The sequence below is a fragment of the Thamnophis sirtalis genome, unplaced genomic scaffold, assembly GCF_051295495.1.
Source record: "Thamnophis sirtalis isolate CommonGarterSnake01/CBP01778 unplaced genomic scaffold, rThaSir2_p1.2 scaffold_10, whole genome shotgun sequence".
Lineage (NCBI taxonomy): Eukaryota > Metazoa > Chordata > Lepidosauria > Squamata > Natricidae > Thamnophis > Thamnophis sirtalis.
The window spans coordinates 29475888-29497817 of NW_028261390.1; the positions used below are offsets into that span (position 1 = coordinate 29475888).

The 21930-nt window shown below is 37.5% G+C and overlaps 1 protein-coding gene across 6 annotated transcripts in view; it reads left to right on the forward strand.

The window, feature by feature from the left end:
• The window catches only part of INPP4B (inositol polyphosphate-4-phosphatase type II B), a 221525-nt gene that overhangs the window by 37884 nt on the left and 161711 nt on the right, over nt 1-21930 (forward strand). For 4 of the 6 annotated variants that reach the window (XM_087724358.1, XM_087724356.1, XM_087724352.1 and 1 more), the window contains exon 2: nt 4882-4935. The gene's annotated coding sequence lies outside the window, so the exon portion shown is untranslated. Of the gene's footprint in view, nt 1-4881; nt 4947-21930 lie in introns of all 6 variants that reach the window. The other 2 variants (XM_087724357.1, XM_087724355.1) reach the window with 1 other exon arrangement.

Below are 21930 nucleotides of genomic sequence, written 5' to 3' on the forward strand. Positions count from 1 at the left end.
GGACTTCCTTCAGCAAGCGCTGGACTCTGGACTTTCCATCAACACCCTAAAAAGGCAAGTGGCTGTGCTAGCGTCAGTTCTTATATCACCACCTTTCAAGACTCTCTCTGACCATCCACTAGTAACTCGATTTCTCCAGGGTGCAGCTAACATCAGTCCTCCCACCATGCACAGATTCCCCACCTGGGACCTGGGCAGAATTCTGAACGCTCTCACTAAATCCCCCTTTGAGCCTTTCCGCATGGTCTGCATGAAGTACCTGTCTCTCAAAGTCTCCTTTTTGGTGGCAATTACCTCTGCGTGCTGCATCTCTGAAACTGCAGCCCTGTCCACTAGACAAGATTTCTTTTTTTTCCATGAGGACAAGGTGGTGCTCCATCGTGACCTGACTTTCACCCCGAAGGTCAACAGTAGAGTTCACAGGGCCCAGGAGATCGTCCTCCCCAACTTTTGTCCTTCCCCTGCACATAGACCTGAACACAAATGGCACAAGCTGGACATGCGCTGTGCACTCCGCATCTACATCTCAAGAACTGCTTCCTTCTGGCATTTAGAGGCCTTGTTTGTTTCTTTTAATCAAACTAACATGGGTGCTAAAGTCTCTTCTAGGTCTGTCGGATGTTGGATCAGGTCCTGCATCTTGAAGGCATATGGAGCTCCTGGACTACCTCTCCCTCAGCACGTGACAGCACATTCAACTCACAGCGCAGCTACCTTGGCAGTGTAGTCTACCCAAGCTACTATCGAGGAAATCTGCAAGGCAGTTACATGGTCTTCACTATCTCTATTTGTAAACCACTATAGACTAGAGAGATATGCATTGGCAAATGCTGCTTTTGGCAAGAGGGCGCTCCAACAAGTCAGATCTGAACAATCATCCTCAGGCCAGTCATCTTCCCACCTTTAACGTTATGGACAAGCTTTGGTATGTCCCATCCTGGTTTCTGTCTCCACCAACTGGGGAGAATGGGCATTGGTTCTTACCTGATACACCCCTTCTCCAGACGGTGAAGACCGCAGCCAGTCCCACATTTCAGCTGACTTCTCCTGGGACTTTTTACTGATTTGGACTTAGCAATAGATCAGGGCATTCTGGAGGAGAACGTGAGTGTGTTATCAATTCTTGTGATTAACACAATGCATCAGTCTACAGATCTACCTTCGTTGAAGCTGGGAGGAACGACCACTGGTACTAATGATATCACATCTGTAGACGCAGTCCGATTGGTCAATGGACAGAGACGACCCATCCTGGCTGCTGTCTCCACCGTCCGGAGAAGGGGCGTATCAGGTAAGAACCAATACCAATTTTCACCCAACAATCAGGAGTCTTTTCTTCCCCAGGTTTAGTACTATAACCGCAAAGCCATTGTGGTAGGACTACAACCACAAAGGCTTTGTTTTCAAAGCTAAATTTCAAAAAGCAAGGGAGAATAATTCAGTTCTCCTGAATGAATCCACTGAGTGCTATTGCTAGTGTTTCCAATCTCCAGCAAAACAAAAGAAATAACTTCAAAATTACAAAACTATAGTGAGCTAGCATTAGCTTTTCTTCTCTCATACACAGGGATGGTTCTCAAATGACATTTGACCTTTAAACTTATGGCTTAGCCCACATTTAAATTTTGAATTGCACATGGATATATCCATAAAAACATCAGAGAAAACATCTTGTTTTTCTACTGCTGTTCAAGAGGCAGGTTAAGCCAAGCTAAAGGCATGGCACATACAGTATTGTAATTGGCCATAACTGTTGGCTTTTCCTCTCTAAGCCACACTAGCCAACCAGTATCTCTAAGTAGTTGAGGGCCTAGCATAAAATCCTAGACACTCTCATATTGGTAGCAACTCCAGAATCCAAGGAGTTATTTGCTAGCCATACAAATCAGGGAGAATAGCAGAAAAGGATGAATAGACCGGTTCTGTGTCATTTAGAATCCTTTGAAGTGTCTTGTGAACACCTGCACAGGAAGGAATGCTTCAATGTTTGCGCCTTGTTTTTAAATATTTTCATGTGTAATTTAACATTCAAAACCCTGTTGCTGTTCTTATTTGCAATAAACTGAGATGTTAATCCACAAAAATAGACAGTAAATGAAATATATTGTTTAGGATGAGTATGACAGTGCTAACAACAATGTAGATATATTGTACTTTAATATATATGGATTGTATGGTTATTTTTTATTTTTTTAATGCTCACTTTTTATATTCTTAATTGTTATGGCCTCCCAGAGTCATATATTTGAGATGGGCTGCTATATAAACTGAAGTAATAAATAAGCACAATCTTTACTTTATGTTGTAGTTGATCTTGCATGTTTTCAACCAACCCATTGTAATCTCTCTTTTAGACTGAACTTTCTAATTCCTCTTCATGAACAGCTGATTTGTTTATTATATGACATCAAATCATTTTTGACTCCTAGAAACCACAGAGATAGATTTCAGACAGTCTGTTACTAAAATTGACAATATCCCCTCACCACTGTAACTCAGTGTGTTCACTTTGCTGCTGGTTGTTCTCTTCCACCTTTCCCAGCATTAGAACTTTTTCCAAAGATATTTGCATAATGTGTCTGAAGTAAGCAGATGAAATAAGCCTAATCACTTGTACCTATAGTAATAATGATTTTGTTAGTGATCCATTTGTTTTTGTCCACAATACTTTCAGGAGCCTTCTTTGACATCTAGTTTCCTTGGGAGGTATTCGGCATATAAATTGAATAAAGAAGGACAGTATATACAGGTTGTTTCACTCTTATACCAACCTGGGGTCACTCTGTTTTGCCATGGTTTGTCTGTTGTTTGGCTTTTTGACCTGTGTATGGATTTCTCATGAGGACAATGAGATGTTCTTGGATTCCCACTTTTCTAAGCACATTTCATAGTGTCTGGTTTTGACAAGGAAGGAAATATGTAGAGGAGATATGCAGAATATTCAGGAATGGCAAATATAGAAGTAAAAATAACAGGCAATTGCCAATTGTCTACAAACATGTGTTTGGCAGCTCTTGTCAGCTTACAGTCTTATTATCCACAGATTTCTCAGTGTAAATCCATTTTCTTCTTTGCTAATGGTTGAATGCTGCTAAACGTCTTTGAAGTGATTGCTCTTCTGCCATAGCTGTGGTGAATTAGGCTCATGCTGGCAGATTAGTCCTGCTATTATTGGCTATTAACTGGATTATTTTATATAGGTGAATTTTTTTTTTTGTATGTTTAATTTAGAAACAGAGTAGTCATATTCCCTGACATGTTTTTTAATGTAGGGTAGAAACAGATTAATGAAGCTAGAGGTACCCAGCTGAAGTTGTTATCTATAGACAAATGTGTAGTTGCACAACTGAATATGTGGAACAAAGGTTAGGAACCTCCCCCAATCTTAAAATTAGTGTCTCCACTTAGATTTTTAGAGGATTTTACTATTTAAGTTATTGGAGCCTCGCTTTGCATGAAAAATGGCTACTTTTTTTACTGATTGCAAGCAAGAAGAAAATGTCCTACTTTGGTCAGTGAATAGATATGATTCACATATAATATACAGCTATAAAGTAAAATTTTAAAATTTTAATTCATTGTGATATGTATGATTTGGAGCATCTAAATGCTAGCTTGGTGTGTAATAAAAGTGCCTCCTCTATGATTTTATCTTGGAGGAAGTCACAGATCTGACAAATTTTACTGATTTGGCCTAGAGGAGAGGTTACCCTCTCAGAAAATATGTTCAGGTTTCCTATTTGCACCAAACAAGAGTCCATGATGGGGAAGAAGGTTGTCATCCATGAATTGTTATAGATTTTACTCATTCTGTCTGAACTTGGGCTTAAGGGAACAGTTCATAGCCTCCATGACCACCATGGACCTCTCCTGAGTCACTGATTATTCAATTTATACTACGGGCCACACATATTTTCTTTTTTTCTCAGGAACTTTTGAGAAATGATCTGGTAGTCGTCTTTTTCCTAGTGTACTCCTGCAAGTGCAGGGTCTGCTTTTCAGATAATTGAACACCACTTTGCACAGTCAGCTGTGTCTCCAGGGTGCAGGCCCACGACTTGCATATCTTTGATATGATCTGATAGTGGAGTATATTAATATTTGTCCATTGCCATGGACAGATTCCTTTCTGGTTTTCTTTTAACTCACTGGTGTCATGCCTTCCTGCAGAGAGACGGGGCTTTTTTTTTATCAGCCTGCTCTATACAATTGATGGATCAAATGGGATTCCAGAGAAAACTTGGGATTTTCCCCAGAAGTTCTGGTGGGCAATTTGGTTGAGGCCCTAATCTCTGCCTGGGATGGGTAAGTGGCAGAACCCTTGGATTGTATTGCTCCTGCGTAACCACTCTCGGTGATCCTGAGCTGCTCTTTGCTTGCAAATTAGGGACCATCTCAATAAGGATGGCAAAGCATCAATATTTCTTCAACCTTATTACTTCCATTAATAGCCATCCAGTGGATTTGTTTAGGGCACCTAATCCCTATTGGGTATCTTAAAAACAAAAATGGACAATTATTTATGGGATACAAAAGGCAGAATTTGGGGGTTTTGGTGTGTGTGTGTGTGTTTTGTAAATAAAGGCATTTAAAGCCAGCCTAATGCCATACAGTCATCTAATTTTGCAAATATAATTGTTTGGGGGGGGAGGTGTTTTATAGAATGGGATGGTAATAATAATAAATATTGTAGTGGAAATATCACCTTGCTACACTGGATGTCATATTCATTCTGCTGCATAAAAGGCCTATGTAAAATGTATCCTATATCAGCTACCAATGAAGCATATTTTAAATTAATGATTCCCCAGTTTTATTATTTTTAAGAATCAGTGCATCAAGGAAGACTATTCAAACTGAAATTGTTTTTGTTCTACACAGAGCCAGAAGAGAAATGGTGTCATCTGAAAGGAAAACTGATCTTTCTAATGAAAAGTAAGCCAAAGGTAATTTATGTGATTTACCAGTTCATGTCTCTGCTTTTCCTCTGAATTCACCAGTTTCTTTTTATCTTTTTATCACTTGGTTTGTTGTTCTTAATAGAAGATTCAGCACTGTCCCAAAAGCTTTCCACTTGACTTTATAGATGTTTTATAAAATGTGAGAGAATCTTCAACAGTATGTCTGGTCATTTTGAACAGTTTGTATCAGTAAAACAAAATAAACAACCACACAGCTATTTCCATAAAATAGCTATAAAATCACAATCAAATGTAAGAATTATTTTTAAGCACATGCAGTTGGATTACTACAGAGAGAAAGATATCGTGATAAGCCTGACCCTAAACTTTGCTTCAAAGGAGGAATTCAAAGTCTTTCTTTTTGAATGGAGAGCACTGAATAGGTAGATTCGGTCTGAAGGTTTTTGGATAACAGGGAGCCAAGGCAGGTAGGAGTTTACAGGTTAAAACCTGCATTCAGTTCTATTCAGAAGCCTGTTGATAAAAACACCATCCATGAAACTTTTGTTACCCAGACAGAGTGGCTTCACCAGCTGTCAAGTATATTGCTCTGATATACTTCTGACTGTCCTTGAAAAACATTAAAACACTTCATTGTAAAATAAAACTTTGAGGTTATGAGGGCATGAGTCATTTTCAGTTTACCCTTAAAAAGGATGCAACTGATAAATTAGTAGAAGCTGGACAAACACTCCTTTTGTCTGCTGGGGTGAAGAGGTTGTGAATCCAGAACCCAAGTGTGATCCCATTCAGAATCCCATGAATGGGCACCTGGTTGCATTTTGAATGTATGATAACATCACTGGCCCATCTTATATGCTATTTTACCACGAATATAGGTCCTCAGTGGAATTATCAACCAGTATCACTTGGTAAGTCCTCCAGGCCATTCAGGAATAATTTCTTAGACTCCATAATTCTGTAAGAGCAGAGTATACCAGTTAGTATTCACTTGTGCAGGATTGGTTAGCCATAGTTAACTCAAATTGAGTATATTCTGAACTACCCTTGTATGAATGCTTTTCAGATTCAACTAGTGATTTGAAACATTGTAAGAAGCATTTTTCACCAAAATCCCTATTCCTTGAGCCCAATTCCTATCGTCTTCAAAGAAAAGACCACTGAATCTGTAAAAATTTGTAGAATCTAAATGGGTGGATTTACCAGAAGGAGCATACATTGTTTTAATCTTAGATGCTGGGTTGCTGTCCATTGTCCTGATCTTGAATCCTGAAGTTTTTAGCAGAATTCCTCTAATTCAGAATCCTGAATAGTCCTGGATGTATTGCTATTAGCTCTTCTACTTTGTCTCTTTTTGCCTGAGCCTTTACTATTTAGAACACTGGAAAGTAAGCAGTCTGTATAGAAGACAATTTTCTTAAAATCTGTTTTTATAGTTATAATGCTTTTCTATATTTCTATATTTTATTATATTGTATACTTCCCAGAACCACTGCAAAATGATGAGATGGATAGAATATAAATGTAATCAATAAATGAAATAAATAAATAAAAAACCTGGAACTATTCTCATATTATAGGAATTCCATTCTGTCTTTTATTCAATTTCAAAATGGTTCACAGAGTTGTGTTAAGTGACATTAACTGATGTTTTATAAGCAAAAGGAATAACGATACTAATTCTGGTTTTTCTATGAAATTAACATCTCCTAAAACTGTTGTAATCTGAATAAACATACATTTGGAAGTGCTTTTGAAAGTCTGCATTTAAGGCTTTACTTAACAGTAGGCTTGTGATTAATAGGCTGCAGTTATTTTTTAAAAATAGGCATTGTCTATTGCAGTTTATGTTTCTTAATTTTTGGCCAAATGATGTAATAATTGGAACTGATCTCGTCTATTAGATCAGTTTGTTCCTTGTGTGTATGCTATTTTTATTTTCCTTATACGCTTCACTTTTGATTATTTGTACAGAGATAGAAAATATTCTAAAATTGCATATTTTATTCATTCACTATTTGTAATTTAATTTTTGTAATTTTAATAGATTTGTATGCCGCCCAATCCCGAAGGACTCTGGGCGGCTTACATAAAACAGTTTAAAAATATTAAAAAGAGTTTAAAATACAAACAGAAATAGATTAAAAGAGACACAACATATACTCGATTATAATGGGGCTGAAGTCCAATCAAAGATCAGCACCCCCAGGCCTGCCGGAACATCCAGGTCTTAACAGCCTTTCGGAAGGCCAAGAGAGTGGGGAGGGTCCGGATCTCAGGGGGGAGATCGTTCCAGAGGGCCGGGGCAGCTACAGAGAAGGCTCTTCCCCGAGGAGCCGCCAGACGACATTGTGTGGTCGACGGTACCTGGAGAAGGCCCGCCCTGTGGGATCTTATTGGGCGCTGGGAGGTATGTTGCAGGAGGCGGTCATGGAGATATCCAGGTCCTAGGCCATGTAGGGCACCTTGAAGCATGTTCGGAGACTGATAGGAAGCCAGTGCAGCTCGCGGAGGATAGATGTAACATGGGTGTACCTGGATACACTCAGTATCGCTCGCTGCATTCTGGACCAATTGTAGTCTCCGAACATTTTTCAAGGGCAGCCCCATGTAGAGCGTGTTACAGTAGTCAAGCCTGGAGGTGACGAGGGCATGAGTGATCATTTGGAGTGCCTCCCGGTCCAGGTAGGGCCGCAACTGGTGCACCAGGCGAACCTGGGCAAAAGCTCCCCTGGTCACAGCTGACAAATGGTGTTCTAATGTCAGCTGTTGATCCAGGAGAACACCCAAGTTGTGAGCCCTCTCTGAGGGGTGTAGAGTTTCACCCCCCAGGTTTAACGGTGGAATATCTGGACTATCTTTGGGGGGTAACATCCAAAGCCACTCAGTCTTGTCAGGGTTGAGCGCCAACTTGTTCATTCCCATCCAGACCCTGACAGCTTCCAGGCACTGCATATTACTTCCACCGCTTCACTGAGTTGGCACGGGGCGGACAGATACAACTGGGTATCATCCGCATACTGGTGGTATTTAATCCCTCACCGACGAATAATCTCACCCAGCAGCTTCATGTAGATATAAAATATTTTTTTTATGAACTGCAAATGTCCTAATCGGTTGCCATTATTCTGAATTAACTAGTTATTTTTACCAGTAACTAGTTGAAAATGTATCCCCATAAAAAAACTTTTTAATTATTTAAAAAAGCTTGCTATAAGATACAGCACACCCAAAACTATTTATAATGATTAATAGTTGATAGAAAAGCATTAATAAAATAGTCCATTGGTTCATAAATCAATAACTATATACTGTGTGTAGAACAAATATAAGTATAATGGCTTATTTTAAGTGTTGTAATTTCACTCCCATGGTAATTCCCAAAAAGATATGAAAAGATTGCCAGCTGTTATACTATACTATGAAAAACATGGAATGTATAGATTAAAAAGTCATTTCATCTATTTGGTTAGCAGCTTATGGTGTACTTTGATTTCCTAGAATTAAAAACGCTAGTGGCATGTTGAAACATAGATATAATTTATATATCTCTAAACTATGGATTATGTTGAACTATGGATTATGTTAAACTCAAAAAGTTATGAAATTTACTGTGTAATCACATCAATAAAAGTTGAATTCCATCTGCTTTTCCTCTCCTATGGTGTGACTGAGAAAAGACACAAAGCCCTCCATATGCAACTAATTGCTTCCATATGCAACTAACTGTAGTTTAGCTTTGGCTGAATTCACCTTTTATGTTAAGCTAGTCTTTCTAGGCACCAGAATTTTCTACATTGTGATCTATTTGGCTGAGGAAATCTGCAGGTTAATATCTATATACCTGCAAGTTGCCTGGATTAGGAAAGCTGTGCAGTAGAGCAGTTGAGAGGTAACAAAAATGCAAGTGAAAGGGGCCTCTTGGTCCAGCCATTATTTACAACTCCAGACCTCTTGTGATTTCTTATTTTGACTAACTTAATTATTTATAATCCCGTTAATTTACAGATTGAAGTGAAATTTGTGACCTTTTTATGGCTATATTAGAAGAAGGGAATGCATTATCCCTAAGGCTCATTGACATAAAAATTACAGGTATTCCTTGACTTGTGAGCACAATATGCTCCTTATTTCATTTAGTCCAAGGATATGTACATTCAGTTGTGCCTGATATCAAATCATGAACAGAGAATGAAATAACTATATATTGTCACAAAAAAACTTTAATTTCTATCCTTCATGGACTACAGTACCCATTGTTTACAAATAACATGGCCAATGAGCAGCTTACAATCCAAAGAATCAAGAGGGCACCAAATTATTGCTCTAGAGAATAAATACAAAGCTTTTTTCTGGTGGTTTGCTTTGGGAGAAAGGTACTTGTCCAGTAATGGGTTTCGACTCCCGTTGCAACCGGTATACTGCAACGGGAGCCGGGCATGCATCACAGGCACCTGTGCTGTGCACGCATGCACACCCACCACCTGTGAAGCTCCAGCTGCTCAGTGGAGGGTCGTGCAGGCGCTGTACACTACACATGCATGCGCAGTTGGCCCGTTTCCTTCAAATACAAGTAAGGAACGAAGGCGGGCAGGCCCTCCAAAGCACCGTTCTGGTATGGTGGCTGCTGCTTCCGGTAGGCACCAGTATGCGTGTATCGGGGCGTACCGCCTGCAACCCACCACTGTACCTGTCCTTATTTAAGGGGCTCTTTCATAATCTGCTATGTCAGGCTTAGAAGTTCTACTCTAATGACAACATTGATAAAGGATTTCTTTATGCAAGCTTTGTTCAGGAAAAAACCAGCATGGCCTAACCGAGATAATTGGAGAGCTTTATAGAGGAGAAAGGAAAATAGTTTTTGTGTTGTTATTTTTCAAAAAAACTAGCCTGGTAACATTTACTTCAAATAGTTTTCCGCTGCATTTTCTCTCTCTAGTGCTTTTTTCATTTCCTTCCTTTATTATTGCAGTGTTTTTATACAAGTCAGACATCACCTTTAGTTTTCTGTCTGTGTGAGTTGTAATTGCTGCTATTCTAGAGTGATTTTTTCAAATCTATGCCTTTAGTAATAAACAAAATGCCACTACGTTATGAATGTTATTGCCAACATGTTTACGGTGATACAAGCTTTGGTATAGTAAAATGTATTATATAAACAGTAAATAAAATATATAAATATATGATAGTATAGCAATATAGTAAATACAGTATATAAATGGTATAGTAAAATATATATAAAATATATTCTGCCAGATCCATCTGTTAGCTTCAATTGGCAGTTGAGCATGCATATGATCAACAGGAGAGGTCGACAACTGGGTAGGAGGATATTTTATGACATCGTAATGCAAACTTCAAATCCGAACTTTAAGGTTATCAACCACTCACAACACAAATTTCTGTAACACAAACTTTCAAATTTCTGTTCCAAAAGAAAAGGTTGGGTTGTTGTTTTTTTGTTTGCTTTGGTTGAGCACTAAATAATGGGTTCACGTTTTTTCTAAGATTTGTGTTTTATGGTGATTTTGGTCAAAAGTTTCAGGAATTGCAAATGAGCAGGAAAAAGAGGAGAGCAAATTGGACACATCCAAAGTGAAAAATCGTTTCTTCTCATAATGTCTCACTTTCCTTCTCACAATTTTATTCTACTATTTTTCACCATATTCTTTTAAATAACTATTTACTTACTGAAAATTGGCAATAGTGAGAAAGGGCTGCAGGCTAGAGAAATATCTGGCAGAGATCTACACTCATATCGTACTAAGTAGAATAATGCCAAACAAGCAAACACAGGTTTTAAAAGAGGATAGAAGTACATCCGAATATTTAAACAACTATACTAGGCATGGAACGGTTTCTCTGCTCCATGGGCCCTTGTTCTCCCTTGCCCTACTTTTTTTCTTGTATGTATGATTGAAGAAGACTGGGAAACACATTGACCTGCAGCTATGGCTGAATTACAACTTTCAGCAGCCTCAACCAGCATGAGTAGTGATGAAAATGTATGGAAGCCTTAGCTGCTAATCTTTATCCACTATGGCTCTTGGAGCTCCCCCCCCCTAAAATACAGAGGGTCACATGTAAACATGTAGTTGCCTCTTAATAACTGAACCTAAGTTATTTATCACATGATAATTTCAGGTTTTGCATGCTTACAACTACAAAAAAGCAGTGGAAATACAATTTGTAGTCTGGCCGTGAATGAATTATTTGTATGTGGAAGCAGTGAGGCATGGCAACTCTGAATGATTTTGTAATCCTGATGTCAGTGTACTAAATAAGTTTCAAATAAAATGCCAAACATAATCCAAGTAGTTAGGAATTTGAGAAGCATTTGGCATAAGTAATAAGTACTATTTGGAGTTAATAAATATAGGTTGAAACTAAAGATAAACTGGTATACTCTAATGTAAAAGAGAAATAGAATTTGTACATTTAGAAGGAATAGATATAGCTAGAAAAAGCAGTTGAGGAAGAAAGAAAAACAGGAAAAAAAATTGACCTCAAAGGAAAAATATAAGTTTACTTTGTCATTTCCTATTATCTGTTTTTAACAACATGGCTTTAATAGTGTATCAGAAAAAGAATCAGTTTGATTTAGAATGATGTATTCTCATTGATTTAGAATGTTGTGTCCTCATTCAAATATGAGCTGACAATCTCTAGAGATCTTACCTATTATCAGCAATTTATATAAGTCATTGTAAAATGAAATTAGAAATGTGAATGCTGGCATGACAAATAGAAGACAGAATCTTTGGGAGTTGGGCAGCATAATAAATGTATTATTATGGTTGGTCATATCGTCCAGGTGCTTGACTTGAGAATAAGAATGGTTCAGTAATGATTCTAGTCTTTTGCTATTCCCTCCCTTTGGTTTGTCAGGTACTTCTGCAAGACTTCAGTTTCTTTGCCTGAGTAGACCTTTGCAGATCTTCCAATTCTGCTTCTGTGAAAATTTTGTCCTGGTTTTTTTCCTCTTCTTTTCTCCTGTTTCTGGATAGCCCTGACCACTATCCGGACTTTTTTGTCTTTTTTTATAGAAAATGGTCTGAGGGGTTATGTGGCAGTCTAAAATCCCAGAGCATTTTAGCTGCTTCAGATGATATTTTCTGCAGATATTCCAATATACGATTATTACTATTTTGTTACATTATTTTTTATAGCAAGTCTGTGTCTTCTTGAAGTACCTAACTAGGTGGTCCATAGTTTCTTCAGCTTCTTTGCAGTGGCAGCATTTGCCGTCTCTTGCTTTCGTCTCAATTCTGTTTTCTATGCATTTGTTCTAAAGATTTGGTCTTGTGTGGCCAGAATTCGTCCCTCTGCCTTTCTTCAATTTTCCTGCACTTAACCATTCCCAGCTCTTGTTGTTATCTGCTTTGCCTGCAATTTTTGCATACGTGTATTATCTTTTCTTGCCATGTCATTTCTATTCTTCATTTAGTCTTTCTTGTAGGCCGGTTTGGTCTCTCCAGTACTGAATAAGCCATCATGGCATACTAGGTTCAGTACATCTTCTTTACTCTCTTTCATATATTTTTCCAGTGCCATTTTTTTCCTTCAACTATCTGGTGTACTTGTAACATTCCATGCCTATCACTTTCCTTAGTAATTAAAGTCTGTCAACATTGCTGTGTGGATGAAGGGCATTATTTAATTGTCATTATTTTTTGGTCTTCCTATTCAGGGCTTTTAGTTTTGCTGGAATCCAGTTCAGTATTCTAGGTGGGTATCTAATAACTGGAATTGCCTAGGTGTTAATTGCCTTGATGATATTTACTCCACTAAGTTTGGACTTTAACATCTTTTTCAGTGTCATGATGGATTCACTTCTAATCTTGTTTTTGACTTTTGTGTGGTTGATGTTGTCAGTTTGAATGATACCCAGGATGTAATATTTTTCACCCAGAGTTTGGATACTATTTCTATGGTTTTATATATATAGATCTAAAATTGTATGAATCCAACTTGTTGAATTAAGCCTATTTAGCAATAGCAATAGCACTTAGAATTATATATTGCTTTGCAGTGCTTTACAGCCCTCTCTAAGCGGTTTACAGAATCAGCATATTGCTCCCAACAATCTGGGTCTTCGTTTTACCCACCTTGGAAGGATGGAAGACTGAATCAACCTTAAGCCTGGTGAGATTTGAACTGCCAAATTGTAGTCAGCAGCAATCAGCAAAAGTATCCTGCATTACTGCCCTCTAACCACTGTGCCACTGTGGCTCCTTTAGACCTAAATAGGGAAGTTTCGTGGATTTAGCTTCATATCTTTCTTCAATCATTTGATCAGAGGGGTTGATAGGACTTTCTTGAACAGTAACTTTTTAACTGTTCTTCGTTGTTTATTTGATAAATTGTGTCCAGCTCCTCATGACTCCATGGTCCAAGCATGCCAGGCCCCCTTGTTCTCCACTTCCTAAACTCATGCCCACTGCATTGATAACACTGTCTAACCATTTCATCCTCTTCTGTCCTCCTTTTGCCTTCAATCTATCCCAACATTAGGGTCTTTTCTGATGAATCTTCTCTTCTCATTTTGTGGCCAAAAGTATTTGAGCTTCAGAGTCAGTATCTGACGCTAAAGAACAGTCAGGGCTCAGGGTTGATTTCGTTTAAGATTGACTGATTAGATCTCCTTACAGTCCAAGGGACTCTCAAGAGTCTTCTCCAACAACACAATTCAAAAGCATCAATTCTTTGATGCTCATGGTTCAACTCTCACATACAATTTTACTGGGAAAATTATAGCTTTCGCAATATAGACCTTTGTTTCACAAGGTGATGTTGCTACTTTTTAATATGCTATCTAGGATAGTCATAGCTTTCTTCTCAAGTATCTTTTAATTTCATGACTGCAGTCTCCATCTGCAATGATCTTAGAGCCCAAGGAAATAAAATCTGTTACTGCTTCCATTTCTTTCCCTTATATTTGCCAGGAAATGATTTGATTTAAAGTATGTATTCAAAGAATGCACAGAGTTTTATTTTGTTTGAAACTCACAGTGGATAAAGAAACCTTGAGATTTACCATATAGTGTTAGACTCACTTTGAAATTATTTGGAACTTACCTATAGTACTTTTAACTTTAAAAAAAGGTTCTTTGAAAGCATGTCAGAAAAAAGACTATTTTTCATTTTTATGTGTTAAAAGTGAATTGGATTTTCTATCTGCTCGTGATATTGATTCTTTATCTCCCATAAACTCCGGGGAACCTTTAAATTGTTGGTGATCTGATGATTACTGTGATTGAGATATATAAATCACAGTCTAGTGTATTTTTGAATGCTGGCTTGAATTGGTCATATCTTTGGGCAAAGTAAGGAACCCATATTGGGCATAGTTGCTATGAGATCCTGTGATGCTGCAGGTTGTGTCTGACCTGAGCTCTAGAAGATTGGGAGCTCCTGTCTCACTAGGTGATGCCCCGGGAAATGGCCGCTGAAATGCCTCTTAATGCTCTCGGAGGTGTTCCAGGTCCTCTAGGTCCTCATGAGAGGAGCCTGGATCCTGTGGAGCCAATCTAGGTGCAGGCTAGTGGGCTCTGGAGGTGCCCTCCAATGAGTCCACAGCTACCCTCCTTGCTGGTTCCGGGGAAGCAGAAGGGGAAGGGGACACTCCCTGCCTGGAATAAGCATGGGATCTAGATGGGAAAACTGAAGGAGAGGACGGACTGAGAGGAAACTGGGAAATAAGGAGAAGGAAGGAGCATTTAAGAGCTTTTCTCTCAATCTTTGGACCAATCAGGCTTTGAGAATACCACACGTGACCTCTCCCTCTCTTCCACTGGAAAACATAGAAGTAAATAAGTTACTATTTTCAACTACACTAAAATAAAGGGGAGTAAAGAAGGATAAGAAATGAAAGTTGGAATTAGATAAAATAAGGACAGGAGAAAAACTTAAGTGAGAAAGAAGGGTAAAATATGAAGATTAAACATCAGGTAATGACAGAGAAAATGTGGAAAATTAATTTGTTCCAATTATAACATGTGGCTCAGTAAACCCTGAATGTAAATATATATTTATATAACCTCCATGAATTATCAAATATTCTCTGGGCAAACACAATGCTTTAAAGTTGTCAATAAATGTGTGTTTTATTTATTTAGGACTTCAAAGATATATACTATTGCTTTATCATTAAAGTTTTAGCAAAGTCTTCCAGATTGCTTGAAAGATCTGACTAATTGCTGTGTGATTGGTGTTTGCTTATAGCAATAAACTAGGCTAAGAAATTTATTATTTTTTCTCAGAATGCATCTTGTTCTATTTTTCTCATACTGAAGATACTGTAAGTGTTAAGTGTATGAATGATTATTTCATATGGTTGGATACATAACTAAATAACGAGAAGCTAGAACAGTTCATAATTTATATTATTTGACAATAATGTATATTCTAATGCAAACAAAGTACAGTGCTAACAGTTACTCTTTTCTATTTGTATGACCTTATAGCTTCCATTGTACTAAGATAGTCTTGACCATACAATGAAGTACAGTGTAGTGTATTATTTTTATAATTGCGCTATCCAATTATACATGATCAACGTCCAGCTGCAGCAGCAGTGGGGGAGACTTGGCAACATAGAACTTTCCCAAAAAGAAATCCTGATTAAAAGACTACCTCTCCTGAGATGGGTGAGCAAGAGGGAAGAGGTTCAGGGTAGCCTTACCCTAGAATCCCTTAGGATAGATCTAATTATTAAAAAGTTATAGCTTTAGTTTGGCAAGATTCTGTCCACTAGAGCTAAGCTAATAAAGGATTGAACTTAATTGGATTTTGCTGCCTTGTCTCTGGTCTTGAGCTGTCAATAATGTAACTTTACATTATATTCAACTATTATATAAGACTGAACATGTGGTTTGTCCTTTACTCTTCATGAAATGAGTTCTCAGACTGATATTACTATTTGTAATGTAGAATTTACTCGAACTTTCCTGAATATTTGAGTATTAATAAAATGGTTTGACAAATGAAAACATTTTCTGTTGTCCAGGTGCCCAATTACTGGAAGGAAGAGGATGGGCTAATTTCCCATCATCTTAAATATTACCACTTTGGTGCTGATTAGCAGATGGATTGTGACTCAATTAGCCAAATAATCTGAGATTGGAAAAAAGAAGATGATGATTTACACTTATAGTGAAAGGATTTCTGTCTCTTCACTGTTAACCATGTCAATGCTCTAGGTAAGAATCTGAACTAGTAACATTCAAAGCAAATTGGAATTAGATAAGAATCAACAGAATTCAAGGTGTAGTGGGCTTAGATTTCTTGTGGATGCAAAGGGATTCGAGACTGATAGCATAGTCTAAAAATGCTAGATGGCAGCACAATTAAACAGTGACATTGGACACATGTGCAAAGGTAAAGGACTTTGATAGCACATTCACTGCTATCAGCATTTTTGACCCCATCCACCAGCATCACCCACCCACCAGCCCCACCCACCAGGCACCTTTGGCTTTATCAGAGCAGATTGGTTAAGTGACTTGTTTGAAAACATTAGCCCTAAAATTAAAGTAAATAAAGATAAGAATGATTGAGGCAGGAAAGTCAAAAGACCAGGGGTGGATAGCAGTAATTCAACATTAATAGGGCTGGAAATGTTCAAGTTGAAAAAAAGGTTTTAAAGCTAATTTCCTAAAATGGCATAAACCAAACAGAAATAATGAGGTCAAGAAATTGTGGGATTTTTGTGTGTATGTGCATGCTAAAGTGCTACTGGGATTTGTTTTTATTCTCATAACAGATTATAACCATAATTAACTTCTCCCATATTAATACATTTTGCATAATTATTTCTCTTTGTCTTAATCTACACTAACAGAAAAGAATATCATGAGCTTTAAAAGTAGTATATTGATTGATTTTTTGCTTTCCTGACAGTTATATAAAATGAAAGCAGATTAAATCTTGCTTAGAGACAGTTTGGCTATTCTGATGTATGAGCTTAAGTTACTTGACTTATTACATCTTTTGTATGATAAAATGTACAAGTTTGGGAAAGATAAATTTTACAGTTCTAATTCTGGAAATATAGCTTTGTAGGTCTATTAAATCCAAATTGATATTTCATATATAAAGTTCAAGAATTTTTGAACTTCCTTCAATTTGTTTAATAAACCAAAAAATGTAAGCCAATGAAATTGGGTGATACCAGACCATTTAGTTTACTAATAGCACACATAGAAGGAATAACTTTCAAAGAAAGACATAATAGAATGAATTTTTCTTCAGTGATATCATATTCAATAGATATTGATATAACAAAATCTCTCCATGTTTCATAGGCATTGTGTCATGTACAGATATTTCAGTTTTGGATTTTGAAGCATTTTAAAGTAGAATTATATTTAGCCACCTAAATATAAGGTTAGGTTAGCCACCTAACAAATTAGTGTCTAATTAGCTGCAGTACCTTAATCAGCTAACATTACATTTTAATTGTTATCTCAAGACACCAGAGAATGTAGTGTAGAAATGAATGACTGGTATAAATGAATGAGGATCAAATCTCAAAATAAATATACGAATGAAGATTGAATGGATCAAGAAGACTAGGTAATAATGAAAGTTATGAGAAATTATATGATCAAAAATGAATAGTCCAGAGAGTAAAAAGCAGTGGTAAACACTGTCTGGAAGTGGTGGAAACAAAAATGCTTTACAAGGACAAAAGGAATGAAATGATATAGTGAATTGTATTAGTAAAAAGATTTCCAAGAATACATTGTTTTCTACTCTTATTTTTTTATCCTTCATTTGTGACTTTTTCTTGTTTGTAATTTTTGTTCTATATTTTCAGCTTATCTGAAAATACCATGCCTATGTAAATATCCACCCATCTTTTTCCTTTAGTTATTTTTCCCCCACCTCTTAAAAGAATTTGCGCACGAAATTATATAAAGGGTTCAGGACTTTCTCTCTGTGTGTGATTCCTGTTCTGACCCCCTCCTCCGTCCAGTAACGAAAGCCAAGACACGCTTAATGAGAATGTCCTTTAATAGCAAGACCAGACTCGGTGGCTGAAAGCCAAATAAACAAACAGATAAGGACCTTGGCAGCAAGTCCAATAAACCTTGGCAGCAATTCAGACAAACCCTGGCAGCAATCCAGCCTGCCAAGTTAGTTTCTCTTTAGTCAAAGCGTTGACTTCTGCAAGAAGGGCGTGGCACAAGCAGTCTTTTTTATAGTCTGGAGAGGAGCCTAATGACCATCAGTTGAGCATAATTACCTCCTGTAATTATGTAATTGTTCTTGACGCCGAGTAGCTCTTCGATGGCGTGCATCCCGGAGCAACTCACTGTTGGTTTTTGGATCATTCTCCCTTGTCTCCTCCCCACTGATCCAAGGCTCAGGTGCCACCTGGTGGCCAACTAGTCTCTCTGCGTCCTGCTTAGAGTTGGAACCCTGTCTAGAGTCCTCCACATCCTCCAGGGCCGACTCATAGGGCCCCTCACTGTCGGAGTCTGGTGGCAGCTCCAACGGCTCCTGCTGGGCCACAACAGATTCCTATTCTGAAAAAAGAACAGGAACAAATTTGGTGTAGAGGAAAAAGCTGGCAAAGTGAGAACAAGTTTAAAGATGAAGAAAATCCAGAAAAATGTCCCTGTTAAAACCAGTTGCCACCCTTTGGAATGCTACGGACAGCTCCTATCTTAAGTCCTTTTTTTTCTCTTTTCCCCTTCACCCAGAGTTAAACTGCTACTGAGGAGTTGTATAAAATTCTGAAGACATTCTGCATGTTTTTCCTTCCTTGTCATAGTACCTATTTCAATTTCATAAGACTTTGGGGAAAGGTCTAAGAGATACACACAGTGCTTGCAACCTTACAGTGTGTATTATTCTGATTTAGAAACATGCCTTGAATATATTTCTTTAATACATATTCAAGAATAGGAATACGTCCAAAGGTGCAGAAGTATATTTGACAGACAGGAGCACTTTAGAATGAACAGTGGCATTTATTATGCACGCTGTTTAAATATTTCCTTTTCTCTCAGAAGCCTGAGTGGTGTCCAGTACAATAAAAATACAGAATTACTCTGTAAAGGTAAAGACAAGTAAAACTCCTGGTGACACATGCTACTATGTTCTGCTGGCATATCTTTCAGCTCCCAGATCTAGCTGACAGCTGTAATATTTTTAGCGCTCTTGCATCTAAAACAAACCAAGCTTACTCAATTTGCAATGCTCTACAGACTAAGCCAGGTGTTGCTACTATTACCCGTGTAAAATTTAAGATATCTTGTCATTTTTAAAAAAAAAATCAAGTAGACTATTCAGCACTTAAACTTAAAGTGTATTTATTTGGTGTATGATATTGGTCCAATCTTACAACATATAACTACCTTTTCTGACTATAGGAGATATTGGAAACATACAGTACCAAAAAATATTAAATTTAGCTAATGCCTCTGAAATAGACCATGAGTTACAAAGTATTCCTTTTCCAAGTACTCCTCAAATGGGTGTTTATCTTGCTCCCAAATAATAATGATCAGCCTTTGTTTATGAACTCAAATAAAGCCTTCAAAATAGAAAGATTTACTCCTTAATTTATCTGCAGTGCTTATTTGAATATTTGTTTGTTTAATACCTCTTCAAAGGTGATAATTATAACTTGTCCTTTACTCTAAAACAAATATGAACACAGACATTAGGACATTGTGTTCTAGCACAGGATGTTTGACTTTCCATTTGGCTTCTTCTGCTTGTGAGAGGAATTAAGCAAGCCAAGGTTTGTTTAGAATAACTTGTAAACAAGTAATTTTATACAAACTTGGCTTGCTTCACCATTATATTGTGGAAACTGGAACAGTCGGAAGCATGTCTGTTTACAGCTTACAATTTCAGACTAGCTTGAGAGTGAAAAGCAGCATTCCCAATTTGCACATGACATTAAATCAATCAAACATAAAAACTTCTTAGGGATGCGGTGGCTCAATGGCTAACATGCTGAGCTTGTCCATTGAAAGGTCGGCAGTTCGGGGGATCAAATCCCTACCGCTGCGTAACAGAGTGAGCTCCTGTTACTTGTCCCAGCTTATGCCAACCTAGCAGTTCAAAAGCATGTAAAAATGCAAGTAGAAAAGATAGGAACCACCTTTGGTGGGAAGGTAACAGCGTTCCATGAGCTTTTGGCATTTAGTCATGCCGGCCACATGACCATGGAGACATCTTCCTGATAGCACTGGCTCTTCGGCTTTGAAACAGAGATGAGCACCATCCCCTAGAGTCAGGAACAACTAACACATATGTGCTAGGGGAACATTTATCTTTACTTAAAGGCTTCTTGAATGTTTAAATCCCCCCCCTCCCAAATTAGGATAAGCAACCACAGAGCAAAGCCCACTAACATTTCTGTATAATCACAATTAGATGGAATTGTAAATGCAGGCTTGTTATTAATTGGATTGTTGTGAATCATATAATAAATGCTGCCTTTTATCATATTGAAAAACACGCAGAGTGTAATTTACTGTTCTGATTTACTGAAATACACACTTTCTTTCTTTCTTTTTTTTGCCAAACCATTAAATTTCTATACTTAAGTATATGAGATTATGACCAATGCTGATTTATCAGAACTGCATCCATCTTCTTGAAACATCGTATTTCTATTATTAATTTTAATTACCACTGAATCATCTCTGAAGTTTAAATCTTATGTCAGATACTTACAAAAATTAAATAGAGACACATAATAGAAGAATAGAAAGGCTTCAGAATTTATTGGAAATATAATTATTCTTTTCTGGATATGCTTTGATCCTACTATTCTCTGTCTTTTGAATCCTCTTATGTTAATTTGAAATTTAATGTATCATTTTTCAAAGTCTGGACATCAATGCCAGTTCCAACAAAATATCTACTAGCTTATTTTCTGTTTTTTTTAAGAGACAACCAATATAATATGGAAGAAATACTAGTTTTTTCTGATGGACCCTGTAATGGAAATCAGCATGCCATAATTGTGTGTGTGCAATTTTCACCCTGAGGAATTTTAATACTTGAAACCATTTTGCTATTCATATGGATCATTGCCTTCTGACAATCTAACAGTTTAAGCATTGCAATTTGGGGTGGTAGTGATAGGGACACAGTGGCTTAGTGGCTAGGACGCTGAGCTTGTCTGTCAGAAAGGTCAGCAGTTCGGCGGTTCAAATCCCTAGCTGCGAAACGGAATGAGCTCCCATTACTTGTCCCAGCTTATGCCAACCTAGCAGTTCAAAAGCATGTAAAAATGTAAGTAGAAAAATAGGGACCACTTTGACGGGAAGGTAACAGCGTTCCGTGCATCTTCGCCGTTTAGTCATGCCGGCCATATGACTATGGAGATGTCTTTGGACAGCTTTGGCTCTTCGGCTTTGAAACTGAGATGAGCACTGCCCCCTAGAAGACTAGCACATATTTGCAAGGGGAACCTTTACCTTTACCTTTAATGCCATTATATTCTTCATATTTAGTGGAATAGGTTAAAAAAGAATTTTTGAGACATTTTATTGTTTAGGCACATAATTCTCATTTTAAACACTTGTTCTATATCAACGTCTAGAGTGCATAATCACTTTAATAGTACAATACCAGTCATGCATGAATAATAAAATTTAAGCTGGACAAAGGGATAAAATAATAAAATAAAACAAAGCAGATGATAGATGCATTTATCGTCTACTGGGACCATAAAGAAACTACATGAGAGCCAGGATGATTGGGTTGTTCAAAGCAAAAGATACTCTGTTAGTATATCTCAGAAGACAAATTACTTTAGAAAAGGCATCCATGTGAAGAATCATCTCTCTAGTTCAAGAAAGATGACTTCTATCAAATATAAATGATAAAGTTTCCTTCTGGTGATTTCTTAGACATAATCTAAGTCATAATTTTCTTGGCAACGATACAGAACTGGATTGTTGTTGTCTTGTTCCAGTCTTTTATCCTCTCCTCACTTTCCAGGGTAATGTACAGCCCTGAAACTTCCCTGTGGGTT